Genomic DNA, 20,291 nt, shown 5'->3' with positions numbered 1-20,291 from the left:
AGGAGAAAAAATGCTAGCTCCTCCTCCTCATCACACTAAGGTGCAATTAAGAAAGTGCTTTGTTTTATAATGAAATTAAAGTTCATCATCAACTTGCTCGTCCTTAGCGAGATCCATGGCTCCAAAAAAATCTATTTCTAGAAATACTCCATCATTGTTATCAATTGGTGGAACCAGTTTTCTTGTAGTAGTAGAAGGTAATTCATCCATGACCATCATCCTCTTCTAACTCTAGCATGAGAGCTGTCAATGCATCATGATCATACTCAGCTTGAATCTCTTCTTCTTTTGGATTATCTCTAGTGTATGTTTCTCATTCAAGATGTATTTTCTCAATGAGTACGCCTTCATCTGATCCTAATCCCGTGTGAGCCTCACCTACTTCCTCAACTAGTATGTCTTCTTCTTGTTCTTCTTGTTCTTCAATAGGTGCTAGTGGTGTATGCTCAATCATCACATGATCTGGGGGAAGTTGCTCAGTATCTGGCAAATAGTCAAGTGCTATTTTCACCTCTTCAAATATTTGTTTTCCATGTAGATTTATTTGGATCACAAACAACCATTTATGATCTGTTGGGTCTTCCACAAAGATGACTTGCTCACAGTGCTCTGGTAGCACAAATGTGTCCCTTTGGTCAATCCATATCTTTGTGTGGTCTACTTGAAGAAATCCACACTTGTCTTTGCGTACAATTACTTGCACCCCTTGAGTTACCAACTTGAACCATTTCACATCAAAAATGAACATATCAAACTTTCTGAATCCAACCTTGATAATATCTTGGATTGTTCCACAATAATCTAGCATGCCTACTTCAGTATTGCCATCACTTGCACTTGAACGACTTTCTTGCAAATTAGCCTTCACACCACAATCAAATGTTATTCTCTTTTTATCTATTCCTTCTACTCGCAAGTGACATCCACGTGACCAAATTGCCCCAAACTTACGATACTGCAAGCACAATAAATAAGTACTTTTATTATATAAATTCACGAAAGCACAACATAAAAGACAATGTGTAGATATCTCTAACTCACATGCATGGAAATCACAACCATATACAAACTCCTCCTCCTCATCACTTATTGATTCACCATTGCGTTTAGCTTGTAGTATGGTTTGCTTGAGCCATTTATTAGAAGGAAAGTCTAGAAGAAGTGCAAGTTCTGTTGGGTACGGTAGTGTGCGGGTTGTTCGACTCCTTCTAAAACTTAAACGAGCTTGGTCCCTTTCAGCCTTCACCAAGTTATATCTCTCGATCCATTTCTCCATAGCATGTGAGTTTAAGATGCAAAATTTATTGATCTTCTCACACAACGCTACATCCATTGTTCTCACAAGGCCTTTCCCTTGTCGCTCTTCCCCAACTAGTCGATCATCTTCTTCTTGTGTCCATAATCTTGGCATATTGGAATCAGACGTACTAAGAAATTTAGTTAAATATACAAGTGATTCTTGAACAAGCCATCCCATTGCCATACTACCTTCAGGATGAGCTCTTTGACGAACAAATCCTTTAAGTGTCTTCATAAATCTCTCCAAGAAAAACATCCATCGGCTAGCCACAGCAACTTCATCAACCACATGAACTAGCAAGTGGTTGAAATACTTGTCGGAAATTATTTCTCAGCCATTGTAATAGCCTCGATGGAGTTTAACCGTGTAGCTTCCAATGTGTCTCTACTAATCTCTTTCCTTGATATCCACCAACACACCACTAAATCAACAAAATTTGAGGGTGTGGCATCATCCATGGTTTCCATATTGATTTGTAATGGGAATCCTCCCTTACGTATTTGTGGAGGGTGGTAGTCGGTGATAGGTAATTTGAAATGTTCACGGCGCGCAAGATCTAGAAAGATTTTGAATTTGAATGAAAAGTAACAGTCGTGGGAATAACTGTGGAAAAAGCATCAAAATCATGGTGAACTAAAAAGTCTATTGAAATAACCGTGGGAAATTTATTTTTTTCACTCTTATTACGTTCTCTCTCTCTCTCTCCCAAGCTCTTCTCCACTTCCTTACCACTCAAGCAGGTTCGCCTCCTTCTTTGCCCTCCCTCCCCTCTCCTCTTGGTTGTGAGACGTATGTGTATCAAGGTTGAGGGATAATGAATGTTTTTGTTCTTTGTTTTGTAGGTTCTCTCGCTCTCCCAAGCTCTTCTCCACCTCCTTCCCACTCAAGCAGGTTCGCCTCCTTCTTTGCCCTCCCTCCCCTCTCCTCTTAGTTGTGAGTTGTGTATGTATCAGGGTTGAGGGATATTGAATGTTTTTGGTTTTTTTTTGGTTCTTTGTTTTGCAGGTTCTTTCTCTCTCCCAAGCTCTTCTCCACCTCCTTACCTTCCAAGCATGTTCACCTCATTCTTTGCCCTCCCTCCCCTCTCCTCTTGGTTGTGAGGTGTGTGTGTGTGTGTGTGTGTTGAGGGATAATGTGTGTGTGTGTGTCTGTGTTGAGGGATAATGAATGTTTTTTGTTTTCTTTTTGTTCTTTGTTTTGCAGGTTCTCTCTCTCTCTCCCAAGCTCTTCTCTCCACTTCCTTTTACCACTCAAGCAGGCTCGCCTACTTCTTTGCCCTCCCTCCCCTCTCCTCTTGGTTGCATGTGCATGTGCTGTTGTGTGTTATGAGATGTGTGCTCTTATTCATGTGTATGCTCTTATTCAAGTGCCCATGTAGGCTTTGTTATGTATGTGTAGAAACATGTCCCGCACTCTAGATGGAGACACCGGCTTACTCTCCATCCTTCTCTCCAAATGCCATGTCGCTTGACTAGTTTATGGGTTTTTTAGAACAAGCCACGCCCGATCAAAGAGCTTTGGCCCAGAGCTTTGGCCCAACAATATTTTGGGAGAGGGGCGGGCACTTTGATCACACCATCGGGCACCACCACTGCTAACCTTAGTTCACCTGTAGAAACCCCATGAAGAGCTGCCAGAATCCCTCCCTCCGGTCGCTTGTCCAACACTCGCAGAGAATAACTTGGTGGAGGTGGAGGTGATTGTTGTCCAAGTGGAGGCACAAATGGGTATACGCCCCCACGTGAGCATCCTTCCCCATCTACGCTAGCAACACTCCATGCTCATGATCATCTCGTGACGTTTTGACACACGGCTCACACCCGTTGATGGAAAAAATATTACACAATTGTTAATGGCCATGTGGTTTTGGATGATGTCGGGCAAGAGATGAAGAGCCGCATCCGTGCGAGCTTTGCCACATTGTCTTTGCTATTGACTTTATGACTTTATGGTCAAAGTTGGATAAAGATAAGAAAACAGAGTCATTAATCAAATCAAGGATGAGTACAAGCCAGCCTTCTGTAGTGATGTCATCCCCATAAGGTGGATAAAGGACCACATGGTGGAGGTCATGAAACATTGGCAGGGAGATGTGACTAGGAGAGTGAAGGCAGGGGGTGAGAAGCCTTGGTACATTAGCACCAAGGATTGGAATGAGGAGAAGGAAAAGCATGCAAGAAATCCCCAACACTACAAGCAACTAGAGGATGCAGCGAAAGCCCGAATGGAGAGCGTAGGAAGCTCTCACCTTGGAAGCGGTGGTTGGGATGCATTCTATGTCTGCTTTGTAAGTATCAATGCTTATCTTCTATGTTTCATTTGATGTTATGTCTACTTTGTAAGTATCAATGCCTATCTTGTTGTTTTGGTACTTTTAGAATCAAGTGGTTGGTCGACCGGCAACGAGAGAAGAGGAGGACATTGCTCGCTACCATAACACGTACTTTATTTTGGAGAATCTTGAGCGAGAAGGCACCAACCTCAATTGGGGGTGCATTGCAGATATGGTAAGTGCAGCAAGCCTTAACCTTATGATTTGTATACTTGCTTTGCCATGTCATGTTAGATCGTTGTTTTGTATACCAAAAAAAAGCATCTTGTATGGTTTTTGTAGGGACCAATGCCTAACCCTGAGTGAGGGCTTTGCACATTGAGTGGCCTTGCCCATGTCTTTCCTCTTGTATATATTTTGGTTAGCTCACATCTTTGTTTTGTTGGCTATATATAGAATGTCTCTATATATATAGCCCTAGGATCTCCTCTATATATACTCATCTATTGTGTGTATTCTACACACCTTTGGGGATGCATATGACGTGTCTCTCCCTCTCTCTCTCACGTTGGTTCAACATGGTATCAGAGCGTGGTTGCTTTTTTGCTATGAAAAGCATTCGTTTTCGGCTTCGCGCGGCTCCGCGCAGCGCGCGCGCAGAAAAATCTGCAATTCTGCGAAACATAAAATCGCCATAATTTTCTGCTCCGGACTCGGAATTCAGTGTTTTTGAAGTCGTTTTGGGAGTATATGGGGCGTTTCCGAGCTGTCTAGCATATCAGATTTATCAAATTCTACACCGATTGTAATCTGCAGCAACAGACTGATAGCAATCTTTTGACCGTTGGCTATCAAAACTTCTGTCTGGACAAAAGAAGATAAGTGATTTAGTTTTCTCAATCTTTACAATGATTTATTGTTTGATTATGTGTATGTCATGCATGAGAAATTTTTCAAAGAAGATCTCGTTATCCCTTATATGTATGATGTTCGTATTAGATAAAGATTTGTGAAACTAATAAAATATTTCATGAGTATTGATTTTCATGTATAGATTGCATCATACTTGTGAAAAAGAAAATATCGTTTGTTTCTCATAGAAAATAAAGGTTTCTAGGAGAAAGAAGATCTTTCATGAGTATATGTTTGCATGTATATATTTCTTCATACTTGTGAAAGAGAATATATTGTATGTTTTTCATGGTTGCAAGATCCCCTCAAGAAGTTTTAGGTGAATTCCCTTGAATCATTTCAACTTTGAACATAGTTTATAGGTTGATACAACGGCTTCTACAGTGGTTTACTTCCTACGACGGCTCATGGCAATTTTATTAAAACTAAGAGAAAATTCATATTTAGCGTTAAAAGATCTCTCGCATCATGCATAGAGTTTAGCCATCATCATGATGGTATTTGATATTGATGAGATGCATATTCCTTAGAGTTGTTTGTCCATGATAATCAACATATTTGATTCTTTCTTTCATGATGTAAGTAGAAGAAGATCTTTCGTATCTTATGCAACTCACATTGATCATGACTTATGCCATGGTCTGGTATAACTCTTATGCTACCATGATGTACTTCTACAATAATCTTGATCTTTTTGATTGCTTCATGAGCTAATATGTTGTGATCTTGTTTTAGTGCTAGCTACAGGAATCACATGATTAAGCTTGGACGTTCATAATGTATTTATTGACAATCCAAGGTATTATCACATGATGGTAATTATGCCTTTCTTTTCGATCGACTGATGTTATGTATATGGATTTTGTTCATCAATATCATGATGGTATTTGATATTGATGAGATGCATATTCCTTAGAGTTGTTTGTCCATGATAATCAACATATTTGATTCTTACTTTCATGATGTAAGTTACTAAGTAGAAGAAGATCTTTCGTATCTTATGTAACTCACATTGATCATGACTTATGCCATGGTCTAGTATAACTCTTATGCTACCATGATGTACTTCTACAATAATCTTGATCTTTTTGATTGCTTCATGAGCTAATATGTTGTGATCTTGTTTTAGTGCTAGCTACAGGAATCACATGATTAAGCTTGGACGTTCATAATGTATTTATTGACAATCCAAGGTATTATCACATGATGGTAATTATGTCTTTCTTTTCGATCGACTGATGTTATGTATATGGATTTTGTTCATCCTACCATGGTTTTATTTTGTGATGCTCATTATGATGATTTCTTTATATTCGTTGATGACGTTTCCATGGACTTTATCCATGATGTCATGGTTTTGGCTTGCTATCCTTTTGGTGTACGTCTGCTTGATATTACTTACATATCTGATGATGGATCTTACTTTTTGAATGGTTACTCCTTCTCTAAATATCAATTCGTAGCCCTGTGCGTGTGAGCAAAAATCCCGCATATCAAACCAAAGGTGTGCATTAGTTTGTTTGAAATAGGTTGGTTCTAATTTGTGCCCATGACATGCTTGTGGTAAATTCAATGATCCTGACTTCAAAATCGTTACAGTTACTTGCTCATGGTCATCTCGGTGATGATCTGATAGTTTTAACTCATGATTTAGGAATCGTTATAGTTACTTGCTCGTGGTCATCTCGGTGATGATCTGATTGTTTTATCTCATGACTTCAGAATCGTTACAGTTACTTGGTCATGGTCATCTTGGTGATGATCTCATTATCCTTTTATCTCGGCGGTGATGTTGATCTCTCGTTTGATTGTTCTCACAAGGAAGTTGTGTATTTGTTCTTTCTATGGCTTTGAGGAAGTTTGTCTTGTGTGTAAAGAGGACTTTATTGATGCTTAGCATGCTGTTACTACTCGAGAGGCTTTGTAAGTATGCAACTATTTCTCGGGAGCCTTTGTAACTATTTCTCGGGAGCCTTGCAAAGAAATAGTTAAAGGTGCCATATGTTCTACCTTTGCTTGTTACATTACAACCAGCCTCACGGACTTGACAATTATTATTTTAAGCATGCAAGCCTCGGTGATTCTGACAGGTTTGGTGAGTTTGTAATTTTGGTGCCTTGGTATGATGCCATGGTGGTGATGGTTACACATTTTATTGATATATGTATATGTGTTCATTGCATTGATGTAATTCACTCACTACAATCCATGATGCCATGGTGTTGTTCCATGATGATGGTTACATGTTTTGTCAATGATGGTTGACTACGTTTCCATGGATTGTATCCATGATGCCATGGTGTTGTTCCATGATGATGGTTACATGTTTCGTAGATGATGATTGATTACGTTTCCATGGATTGTATCCATGATGCCATGGTGTTGTTCCATGATGATGGTTATATGTTTCGTTGATGTTGGTCATTCCAAGCTATATGTTTTGTTGATGTTGGTCATTCCAAGCTACATGTTTCATTGATGTTGGTTCACTTGGCTAATCTATATTGGTTGATTGTGTTTCCATGGATTTTATACATGATTCCATGGTGTTGTTCCATGATGATGGTTACATGTTTCATGAATGATGGTTGACTACGTTTCCATGGATTGTATCCATGACGCCATGGTGTTTGGATGCACCGTGCCTTAGCTTTGGCTCATCAGATTGACTAGGTTTATTTAAGTCTATCAATGTCTTTTATGGTCGACAATGCAACCATGCAGGTCTAAATGGCTATAATGGTGGTCAAGTCTTGGAATTCAATCTATGGCAACTAACAAGAAATTCCGTCGAGCATATTTCCCGAGAGGTTTGATTTCTCGTCCCGTCATCTTATGAGGTTTATGTTCATGTCATGTCATCCTGACTACATGATAGAGGTTTGATTTCTTGTCCCGTCATCTTACGAGGTTGGTTTACGTTCACGTCATGTCATCCTGACTACATGTCAGAGGTTTGATTTCTCTTCCTGTCAGAGGTTTGATTTCTCGTCCTATCAGCTTATGAGCTTTATGTTCACATCATGTCATCCTGGCTACATACTGCTTGTGGATGTCAAAGGTTTGATTTCTTGTTCCGTCATCTTATGAGGTTTAGTATCCTGATTGTGAATGTCACACGTTTGATTTCTCGCCCTATCATCTTATGAGGTTTACTTTCAAGTACGTCATGTCAGAGGTTTGCTTTTTTATCCTGTCAGAGGTGTCTACATCCTAATTATTGTTTCATGTCAGAGGTTTGCTTTTTCATCATGTCTGGTTATCCTACCTATGGACGTAAGAGGTTTGATTTCTCGTCCTGTCATCTTATGAGGTTTACTTTCATATCATGTCATCTTGGAGGTTTGATCCAAGTTATAGTTGTCTCATTATCTTAACTCATAATATTGGAGGTTTGATCTTATGTCATAGATTTTTCCCATGGCAAAGATATGATTCTAGATTTCCATGATATCCTTACTAACTAGAATGAGTGTCATTTTCTATTTTAGTGACAGGTCAATCTTCCAAGTCAACTTCTCCAAGTAACCAGATTCCCTTACCAAATCTAGTTCATTTGCCATTGATTGGATGATCTTCCACAAGTTGACATTGCCATGCATGTCCTTGTGGATGGACTATATTCCTAAGCAACCATATAATAGATACCTTTATGTCTATTTCTTTATGTACATCTTTTTGTGTACATCTCATATTTCTATAACAAAATTATGGTTTTCCATTTATTATGGAGACTTCTTCCATATTACAGGGTTTATGGATCAAGATTGTATTTGGATATTGCTGAGCTTCAATATAGAGAAGAGACTACAAAATATTATTTGGCATCGTCACCCCACGAAGATAGACTCGCACCCAACCTACATGAATAGATCAAGACAACATGAAAATGGATGACCTTCAAAGCCTTCGTTTGGCTATTGTACACATAAGAGTGATGAAGTATATATGGGAGTGATGTAGCTCCTTCATGGCTATTGTATATATGGGAGTGATGTAGCTCCTTCATGGATATTGTATATATGGGAGTGATGTAGCTCCTTCGTCGCAGCCTTCATTTGGCTGTTGTATATATGGGAGTGATGTAGCTCCTTTGAATAATACTTTGTAACTATAAAATAATTTAATATAGCGGTAGGTGTATATAGAGCTGTGGGTTTTTCCCTTGAGCCCCCAAGGGTTTTTTCATCCACAGTTAGAGACCCTTCTTTGAGCGGGGGTGTTGGCTATATATAGAATGTCTCTATATATATAGCCCTAGGATCTCCTCTATATATACTCATCTATTGTGTGTATTCTACACACCTTTGGGGATGCATATGACGTGTCTCTCCCTCTCTCTCTCACGTTGGTTCAACATGTTTGAGCTTGTATAGCTTGTATGCAACTACTTTATGCAATTTTGGTCATCGAGTATAGCTTGTATGCAATTTTATGCAACTACTTTATGCAATTTTGGCTTATCTCGTCAGATCTTGATATGCAAATTTCACATCTTGCAATATAATTTGGCCATTGTCTGAACTTGTGTACAATCTACTTTGTAATGTCAAAAACTTTATGCACTCCAACTTTTCCAATAAATTCGCTTCGTTCTTTACATCAGAGTAGTACAGTTACCTTTGGTACTCTATAAGTTTGGCATAATGGTGCATCTAGCTATAAAGACTTTAGCTGGATGCACCATTATGCCAAAAAAAAAAATTATACCTGCACGCGTCGAAATAAGCGTCGAAACTTTCCTACATCCGTTGAAAGAAGTGTCGAAACTTTCCTACATCCGTCAAAAAAATCGTCGAATGATCCGTCAAAATAATTGTTTGTAATAGTAATCGAAATAGTAGTGGAAATAGAAATCAAAATAGCAGTCGAAATAGTCGTCGAAATGCCCGTCAAAACAAGAGTGGAAAACATGTTTATTTCGATGCTTTTTTCGATGCATTTATCGACATATATTTCAACGTTTCCATTTCGATACTTTTTTCCACGCGTATTTTGACGTTTCGGGGATTTTTAAGCTTAGTTCTAAAGCGTCGAAAAAGGGTGGATAATGGCCCCGTCTCTTGTAGGTGAAGTGGCCTGCTGCTCATGTTGCCTTCTCTGGGGAATGGCAACCTTGCTTGCTTTCCAAACTAGCAAGCATCACATGTTATGGAAATTAGAATTATGGAATTAATGGTGGATATATATTAATATTTCTGGTACGCTCATTTGCCATATGGTCATGCTTGGCTACACATGAGAGCATGGAGCAGTGGTCGCATCGTGTTGGATGGATAAGCGAGATTTAATGTGTCTTCTGTTTTTCTTCAGAGTGACTGTAAACAAGAATATCATCAAAGAAAACAATCATAAAGTTTTGATAATCTATAAAAATTATGTTCATCATGCGTGCAAATGTGGCAGGAGCATTAGTGAGACCGAAGGGCATGACAACAAACTCATAATGTCCTAATTGTGTACGGAAAGCAGTCTTGAAGATATCAGCAGGATCCATATGGATTTGATGATACCCAGACTTTAAGTCAATTTTACTAAATACACTTGCACCTTTCAATTTATCTAATAGGTCATCAATTCTAGGGATTGGCTAGCGGTTCTTAACAGTCACTTTATTTAGTTCTCTATAGTCTATGCACATCCTAAAAGTTTTATTCTTTTTCTACACAAGCAAGATAAGCGCTCCAAACGGGGAACTACTAGGGCAAATGAGACCTTTGTCAAGTAATTTAACTACTTGGCGTTGCACTTCTTGTTGATGCAAAGGGCCATGTCTATATGGTGCTTTGTGAGGTGGTTGAATGCCTGGAAGAAGTTCTACCTTATGGTCTAAGTCACCACGAGAAGGAGGTAGATGGGGGTAGATGGTCATCCACAAAACAATCATTAAATGAAGAATAAATGAAGAAAGAATTTTTTGTTGTGGTGATGAAAGAGAAGATTTTTTCGTTTCCACTTCATGAACATAAATCATGTACACGCTTTCTCGTGTTTCCTCAATGCACGACATGCTTATGTGTAAGAGGTGAGTGGAAACATTTCAAGAGAAGAGTGACTAGATAAAGAGAGATTGATTATTGAAATTGAAAGACATCGTGTGTGTATGATAATCAATCTATGGATTATGTTGGTGTCTAAATGGCATACCAAGAATAACATCTGTGAAGTAAAGAGGTGCAATAAGAAAATTTTATTTTTCCCTATAAGGACCAATAGAAATTTCAAGATCTTTTATTTCACATGTGCCATTGTACCTAGTCCCTTGAAAAGTAGATTAAATTTTATAAGTAGAAGGAGAAGTTTCAAGTTGGAGTTTCCTAACAAGTCTTTCTGAGATGAAGTCATGGGAACTACCATCATCATGTAAAATACATACTTCAGAACCATTTATATGACCTTTCATTCACAATAAAGCATGTATTGAGGGAGGCATACCTGGATCAATAGATTCTGTGTTGTTTACCTCGGATTGAAGAACATCTTCAATCCAATCTAGAGCAAAGTTGAGATCATTAATAGCGTTATCCTCTTCAATATAGTGGAGTTTTGCCCCGATGAAGGATTGTCCTTTGGAAGCTTAGCAGAGCACTGAGATTGTTTATGGCCCGGCTTATGGTATTTATAACAAAAGATGGGATATTTGTGCTGCAAATCAAGACACAATGCGTGCACGCTATTGTGGCTAAGCTGACGCTTTGAATTTACATCATTAGGTTTAGAATTAGCCACATTAGATACATTTGTATTCGAAAAAGTGGGTGCACGAGTGTTGTTAAAAGTGTTAGTGCATGGAGTAACAAATGATTTACGAAAGTTGCAATTTTTTGTTACCCAAGACAATTGTCGATTTTGAGTTGCTGCGTGTGGATGGTGAATTTGAGTAGCCTTTTGAGAAGAGTGAACCATCTGAGTAGCACATTCATTTAGTGCCGATTTACTGACTGAGGCAGCACGTTACTTTAGTGCCGATTTGCCGACTGAGGTAGCACGTTGGTTTAGTGCCGATTTGCCGACTAAGGTAGCACATAAATTTTGTGCCGATTCGCCGACTAAGACTGCACGTTAGCATGAGGTTGGTCACCCTTACTTTTTTTATTTTACACAATTGAGGACAATTGCTTTTTAACCCCGTGGTATGTTATGGAAATGAGAATTATGGAATTAATTGTGGAATTATTTGATATTATGTGATATTTATGGTACACTCATTTGCCACATGGTCGTGACTGGCTACACGCTAGAGCGTGGAGTAGTGGTCGCATCGTGTTGTGGGCAGATAAGTGAGATTTAATGTATCTTGTGTTTTTGGTAGGCAGATCAGTGCGCACAGAGTAGCATGGGTGCGACGAATTTTGGCCGATGCTTGCATGGCTGTCTAATTTAATGTGCAATGATGGTCACCCGCCCATAGTTTCATTTAATTAAATTGCTACAATTTTAATGTAAATAGAATGGCTTGGGGACCAAGTTACTTTTTGATATTAATGGCACAAAGTGGAATAAATCAAGCTATATTTGTGAGCACTTGCTTTTTGCTAATACATACATGAAGCATGATCACTCATGCATGGGGGGAGATTGAACCCACTCTCTTTGTCATGCATAGTTGCTATATTTAACTTCTTCTTGTTTATTTGAAAAGCTTGAAGCTATGGTTATGGAAGATTATTGACAGCATCACATACATGCATGCTCCCATCATATTTGAATATGGGCAGCCCACCAACTATGCCTCTTGATTGAATATTCTTCAACTTCTGTATGTTCGTATGCCCAATACATTTGTTCCACATCACAATATCTTGGACCACATTACGGCTTTTAGAAAACATAGCCGACTTCAACTCTAGAATACCGACATCCAATTTGAATAACCTACCTTCATTCTTGCCCTTGGCAATAACTCTATAGCCATTCTTAAAGTCTTCACAATGGACCAACCATGCTTGTTGAATCAGTGATTCTATAGCTGGACTACACTAGCTACTAGTCCACCATTGAGTACTTTAGTATTTACGTTGTATTTTTCCTTATCTTTTGGTAGAACCCTTTTGTTGAGAAGAAGAACAACAATTTTTAGCCTCTCATCTTGTGTGTTCTCTTCTAGGGTTTGCAAGAGCTCAAGCTCTCTTTCTCCCTGCATCTTTTCATTTTCAAATTATTCTTTTCAGCCCTCTTCATGTTTTCTCTTATATTAGAGAGAAAAAGCTTTCTTCTTCTCTTCATCCACTCCTCTGAGAAGCAAAGTCCCACATGTGGAACGGCAAACTTTGCCTTCAGATCAATGACATACTACTTTGAGAGCTCTTCTTGTGCTTTCCACTTTTTGAAGGAATTCATGAACTCCAGGTTAGCAAGTACATGCATGTGGTTTATGACTTGCTTCCCTCGTGCATCCACCATCACGAGGGCACCATCAACATCTACATTGTATGGTAGGGTGCGTGTGGATCAAGTGGAATCAATCTTCTAGGGGCTAGCTCATAAAATGAGCAGATGAAGAGCCCCCTTGTTTTAGGGAGATGACTCGGGAGACCTAGTGCTACTTTTACTAAAGCAAAAGCAGCCTGCTCCCCTCCCCCGCTAGCATGTCTACTAGCCCCCCTGACTCCCTACTACGTTGTTTTTGTGGTGAAGATGGACATGAGGAAGTGGGGGTGGGTCTAGTCACCATATGTGGTGTAGGCTCATCATAGCCATACCATGATGGGCGTGGACCACTTGGATCCGCACCACTTGTACCTGCACTTGCACCTATCAAAGGAGACGACAGGCCATGTAGAGACAATAGACCATGTGGGGTAGATTGCCCAAATGGCATCAATTGGCCCGATGGTAAGGCGTCCTGTATATAAGATTAAACAATAAGACTTACAGAATGCATAAAGGGCAAAAGGTTTTATTAAACCATACCTTTGTCTAAGTGAACTATGAGCAAGCTTGTTGTCTATATCGTTCGTTGATGCAAAGAGTAGATTTGTGACATCTGGGTCCTACGATGGGTTGATCAACATTGCCTATGCATATAACCCAACCTAAATGCATGCATAAGAGTCAATGGCTTAAAGCGTAAAACATTCATAAAATAGCTATTCATAAAGCCTTACACATAATATTGTATGCACAGAGCCTATGTATAGAATCCCTATGCATAGGCTTTATGCATAGAGCTTGCAAGAGACTATGCATAGAGCCTATGCATAGAGCCTACGCATAATACTCTATGCATAATACTCTACACATAGAGTCTTATGCATAGAGCCTATGCATGGAAGCCCTATGCATAGATATTGCAAGAGCCTATGCATAAATCTCTATGAATAGAGCCTTATGCATAAAGCTCTATGCATAGATCGTTATGCATAAAGAGTATGCATAGAGCCTACGCAATATTCTATACATAATACTCTATGCATAAGCCTACGCATAGAAGTCATATGCATAGGCTTTATGTATGCTCTAATATGTGAGAGGATCCCACATGACAATACTTGCTTGGCCTCCTTACATTCGCATGCAAAGTCACTTCTCATTGAAATCTAACATAAGGAGGTATAGCAAGAATTATGATGACTATCTCTAGAGAGAATATCTTATGCATAGAAAAACAGAGCATGATGTCATATATGCTATATGCATAAGAGAGTATAAACAATCAAAAAGCTTATACTCTCCATCCATGCATAGCACTCCACATCAAAAAAGCATGAAACCCTATGCATAAGCTCTATGCAAAGCTTTCATAAAGGCTTTATAAAGCCTATGCATAAGCTTTATGCAAGAAGCCTATGAAGAACAAGCCTATGCATAAGCTTTATGCACAAGGCTTATACATAAGCCCTATGCACAAGTTTATGCATAAGCTTGCATAAAGGTTTTATAAAACCTATGCATAACCTTTATGCAAGAAGCCTATGCATAAGATTTATGTATAAGCCTATTCATAATCCCTATGCATAAGCCCTATGAATAATAGCCTATGCATAGCATAAGCTCTATGCATAACCCTTATGCATAAGCTTTATGAGATTATGCATAAGCCCTATACATAAGCCTTATGCATAAGCTCTATGCATAATCCTTATACATAAGCTTAAGTCTTATGCATAAGCCTTGTGAATAAGCCTTATGCATAAGCTTATGCTTAGTTTCTATGCATAATCCTTTTGCGCATAAGCTTTATGAGCTAATGTATAAGCCTATGTATGATCTTTATGCATAAATCCTATGCATAATCTCTATGCATAAAGCCTATGCGCATAAGCTCTATGCATAAAGCTTATGCCTAGATCCTATGCATAAGCCCTATGCATAAGCTCTATGCTGTAACAAAGAGTCCTAGTGGTGCACGTGCATATGAGGATGGGCCTAGGCACATGGGGTTAGGGTCCATTTACACATGTGGGGGCACATGGGGCCCTAGGGGTATGAATAGGAGATTACTATCATGTACTAGGATCTTTTACTCACTTTATGACATTTGGACATCTATTCTCCTTGGAACATGTGTTCCCATGGATATGGTGCAAACTCCCATGAGTGTTCTAGGTATCGCTCCCTATGATGAGCTTCCTCTAGGTGAGAGGCTAACACACCACACTTACCTAGTTTCTTGTTGCAATGGTATCAAAGCCTTGTCTTTGATCCATGATTTCTGAAAAATTCAAAAAAAACTGGATTTTCTTGATTTTCTTGGAGTTTCTTGGAAGTTTTCTTGATTTTCTTTATCAAGAAATGGGCTATGGTGGTTTTGTTTGAATTGATTTGATTCTTTTGATGCACATTTTCATGAGGTTTTGGGGGGATATGGGTTATGGTGGATCAAATTTGGGGATGGATTCATCAAATTTGAATTTCTGAACCAAAATAGGGAAAAACTACTAATCCATGATTAACTCTTAATCCGAAACGTTTTAGTTTTCTTCCCCTTTTTCCTTGCTTAGTCTTGAGACAAATTAGGGTTTCCATCTTGATTTTAGCAAGGAATTTTCTTAGGGCTTTGATTAGCCACCATCATGACCTAAGCTTTTCATAGACCACCTTAATGTGGTGAAGTTCATGAAGAATCAAGACCATGAAGGAATATGCTTCACCAGCTGATCTTTGCCCGATTTGAAGAGGTATCATAGCCATTTTGCTTGATCAAGAGTTCACTTATGAATGTCATGCTATCAGATGCTGATTAAGTGTGCATTTAGCGCTAAATCATGCATGAAATTATTAGAGTCATGGGGCTGTGTAGCTGTGTTTTTCCTTGTTGTTTGGTAAGCTTAAACTTGTTTAAGATTTGATTGACTATTGCAAGGCATAATAGGTACCATAGAGTGTTGTTATGCTGCGTTTTGAGGCATTTTGCTGTGCATAGTTTTGGTGGCCGTCTGCTGTGTTTTCTTACACTGTCTTGTGTGATTTGAGTCATGGAGCAAGCCAAGCTTACTTAATCTTGTATTAAGCAAGATCACTTTGTTAAGCACTTCAAATGGAGCTTTCTTTTCATGAATTGAAGACTCTTTGATCAAGAGAGTACCTACATTCAATCCCTCATTGAAATTGGTTATTCATTCATGCTATTGGCATCTTCCATGAATGTAATATGCTTCATATTGATTGGAACGGCTACCACATGAGCCAAATGCCACCCCTAATGCACTAATGTGAGCATTGAGGCTATAAGATTGCCATTGAGTGATTCCATAGGCCATTCACATGCCATTGGGCTTATGGATGTTTGATTACATGTTTGATTACATGCTATGTGATGTTGGGATGCCTATCTTTCAAATGAGATGCCAATGGGGGTGCCATATGATGTGTGGTATGCTTCACATTGTCCATGTCACAATCAGCACCAGATTTGAGTTACACTGTTGGCTTAGAGAGCCAGTTTATGCAGGTTCTATGTAAACCACATCTTGATAGTGTGCGACACACACTTCGGTATTTGAGGGCCATTGTTGATTATGCATTGTTTTATGTAGCAGGTGTACCATTGGAGCTATATGGGTACACAGATGCAGATTGGGTAGGTAGCACCTCAGACATGAGATCTACTAGTGGATTTATGTTTTCATTGGGGAGTGTTGATGTGAATATGGAGCAGTAAAAAGTAACCCACATTTGCCTTGTCGAGTATAAGGCAAGGTATAGAGGAGCTGTGGTGGTAGCGTGTGAGGTAGTTTGGTTACGCAAGCTACTTCCTAATTTGGGGTTACATGTGGAGAGAAAGGTTGTCATATATTGTGACAATCTCAGCAGTATACAATTGGCCAGGAACCTAGTTTTCCATGCGCGGATGAAACACATTTGATGAAAAACAGGTAGAGGGAGAGTAGACACACACACAGGAGCAAACCCTAATGTATATTGCAAACCCTAACCATAGAGGGAAGCCATCTCCCTTCTCACACAATGCATAAAGCCATAATCCATAATCTACAACACACACTATGTGTTATGTCCACACACTGCTAACCCTAGCTAATGTCCACACAACTATGACCAGCTGGACGTGGTCATTTATGTTTCACACATGTTCCTACCTAATATGCCAGCACATGGTGCAGCTGGCACAAGCTGACATCATCGAGCTTGAATCTCAACAGCCCCTCTCAAGCTCATGATGATGTACTGCCATAGATGAAGATGTAGATGAGCTTGGGCTATCAAAGCTCTCAACACTCCCCCTCAAACTCATCCCACGTACTCCTAACATAGTACGGAAGTACTCAAACTTCTCTGCTAAGTGGCTTTGTAAAGATGTCAGCCACGTGCTCTTCAGTCTTCACATACTACAAATCCACTATACCATCATCCAACACTTTCTCTCTGACAAAATGATAGTGGACCTCTATGTATTTGGTCCATGCATGAAAAACTGGATTCTTGGCCAACTGTATGCTGCTCATGTTGTCACAATGAATGACAACCTTGCCATCAATAGGCTCACCCAAATCAGCCAAGAGACTCTTTAACCATACTCCTTCACATGTAGCAATGGCTGCACCCCTGTATTCAGCCTCTGTACTAGATAAAGCAATGGTAGGTTGCTTCTTGCTACTCCAACTACCCATTGCACTTCCAAATGTAAAGGCATAACCACTAGTAGACCTCCTATCATACAAGCTACCTGCCCAATCTGCATCTCTGTAGCCATGTACATCCAAGCCTTTACCATGCTCATAAAGAAGACCATAATGTGCAGTGGTCTTTACCTATCACATAATGCATCTCACTGCATCCAAATGAGGTTTTCTGGGGCTCTGCATAAATTGGCTTACTAGCCCCACAACATAACTAAGATCCGGGCATGTGATAGTCATGTAAATAAGACTGCCAACCATCTTTATGTACATAGATGGATCATCCAACTCTTCACCAAAATCAACCCGTAGCTTCACATTCTGCTCCAAAGGTGTACTCATTGGCTTACACCCTGTCATCCCGTATTTTGCCAGCATATCCAATGCATATTGGCATTGCACTAACCATGTCCCTGCATGGTCTTTGATCATTTCAATCCCAAGAAAATATCTCAATTCACCCGTCTTTCATGTCAAACTACCCACTCAATGCCTTCTTCACATGCATAATATCTGTAGCATGATCTCCTGTGACAATCAAGTCATCCACATAGATGACAAGTAAGACAATCCCATGATCTGTTTTCTTCACATAGAGTGAAGAATCTGCTGAAGAAACCTGAAATCCAAGGGAGATAAGATATCGGCTTATCTTATCACTCCAAGCACGAGGTGCTTGCTTCAAACCATATAATGCTTTCTTTAATCTGCATACATGAGTGGGATACCTTGGGTGTACATATCCTTCTGGCTGTGCCATATAAACTTTCTCTTGTAAATCACCATTTAGAAATGCATTTTTCATATCCATTTGATGTATTTCCCAACCATTTGCTGCAGCCATAGCAATGACTGCTCTCACTGTTCCCATCTTTGTAACTGGACTAAATGTTTCATCATAGTCCAAGCCTTGGGTTTGTGCATAACCCTTAGCTACCAATCGCGTTTTATGTCGCTCAATGGAACCATCTGATTTGCATTTCACCTTATAAACCCATTTGCAACCAATGACATTTTTGCCTTGTGGGTAAGGCAACCAAATCCCATGTTTCATTATTATGAACCAATGCGTCCATCTCAACATCCATTGCCTTCTCCCATACATGCTTCCCAATAGCTTCTGTATAGCATGTAGGTTCCACATGCTTCACCAAAGAAGTCATATATGCATAATCCATAGCAAAGTCACAATATGTCAACTTGTCAACTGGATACCTGACCCTTTAGGATCTTCGCAATTCATGTCACTCTAGCATGTGGAGGCACATATCTATCCTGCCTTGCACCAGGTGTGCATAAAACTGGTATGCCAAGTTCCTCATCCAAACTCTCTGAACTTGACGACTCATAACCTGTAATGCCAATTCCTTCAACCTTCTTTTTTCCTTTATCCACAGCACTACTCCCAGTACTCACACTCTCATGCCTCAAGCATCTTGACCATGGACGTATAGTGCTACTCTCAGACTCTGCTTGCCCAGACATAGAAATAGAACTTGCTTGTGGCAAGTTCACATGCACATCAGCATCAATGGAATCAATGACACCCTCATCCTTTGCTTTGTACCAACTAGCAAGTTCATCAAACACCACATCTTGTGAGATAACCACTTGCCTAGTTTGTGGATTGTAACAATTATATGCCTTGCGATCCTATGCATATCCAACAAACACACACTTTTATGCCTTAGGATCCAACTTCCTCCTTTTCTCGTCAGGCACATGTACATAAGCTATGCAACCAAACACTTTGAGGTGTCCAATGTGTGGCCTAAAACCTGTAAGTCGCATCTCTGGTGTACAATGTATGGCTACTGTGGGTGTCTTATTAAATACATACACCGCTGTGGCACATGCTTCTGCCCAATAATAGTTTGGCATGCTCTTTTCATTGAGCATCGCTCTGGCCACATCATAAATGACTCTATTCTTCCTCTCAGCAACACCATTTTGCTGAGGTGTGTACCTGCAAGTTAACTGCCTTCTTATGCCATGCTTTCTCAAGAAATTCTCAAAAGCATGTGAGGTGTATTCACCACCTCCATCTGTCCTCAAACATTTTATCCAAGAGCCATATTGCTTCTCTGTAAAAGCTTTGAGGTCCATAAACTTTCCCAACACTTCACTTTTCTCTCTGAGAAAGTAAATCCAAGTCATTCTGTTAAAATCATCAATGAATGTCACATAATACAAGCTGCCTTTAATGGATGGGTTTTGTGCAGGACCCCACACGTCACTATTATGCACTATCTCAAGTGGCCTGCTACTCATGTTGCCTTCTTTAGGAAATGGCAACCTTGCTTGCTTTCCAAACTGGCAAGTATCACAGACATGCATATTTCCATCATACTTGAATCTAGGTAGCCCACTAACAATGCCTCTTGCCTGCATGTTCTTTAACCTTTGTATGTTCACATGTCCAATCCTTTTATGCCATATGTCAATGTCCTGTACCACATTTTGGCTTTTAGAGAACATGGCTGATTTCAACTCGGGAATCCCAGCATCCAACTTAAATACCTTGCCTTCTTTCTTGCCTTTGGCAATGACTCTACATCCATTTTTGAAATCCTCAACGAAGAAACCATGCTCGTTGAAACAAACCTGTAAATCGTGTTCCACCATTTGACCAATTGAGGCCAAACTTTTTGTAATAGAAGGCACATACAAGACATCTTCTGCCATAGACTTTGTTTCACCATTGTGCATAACCAATGGTACACTTCCA

Source organism: Cibotium barometz, chromosome 32 (assembly GCF_041138505.1).
Source record: "Cibotium barometz isolate CiBa-2024 chromosome 32, ASM4113850v1, whole genome shotgun sequence".
NCBI lineage: Eukaryota > Viridiplantae > Streptophyta > Polypodiopsida > Cyatheales > Cibotiaceae > Cibotium > Cibotium barometz.
The sequence above is the reverse complement of the archived record's forward strand: the minus strand, read 5'-3'. Positions refer to the sequence as shown.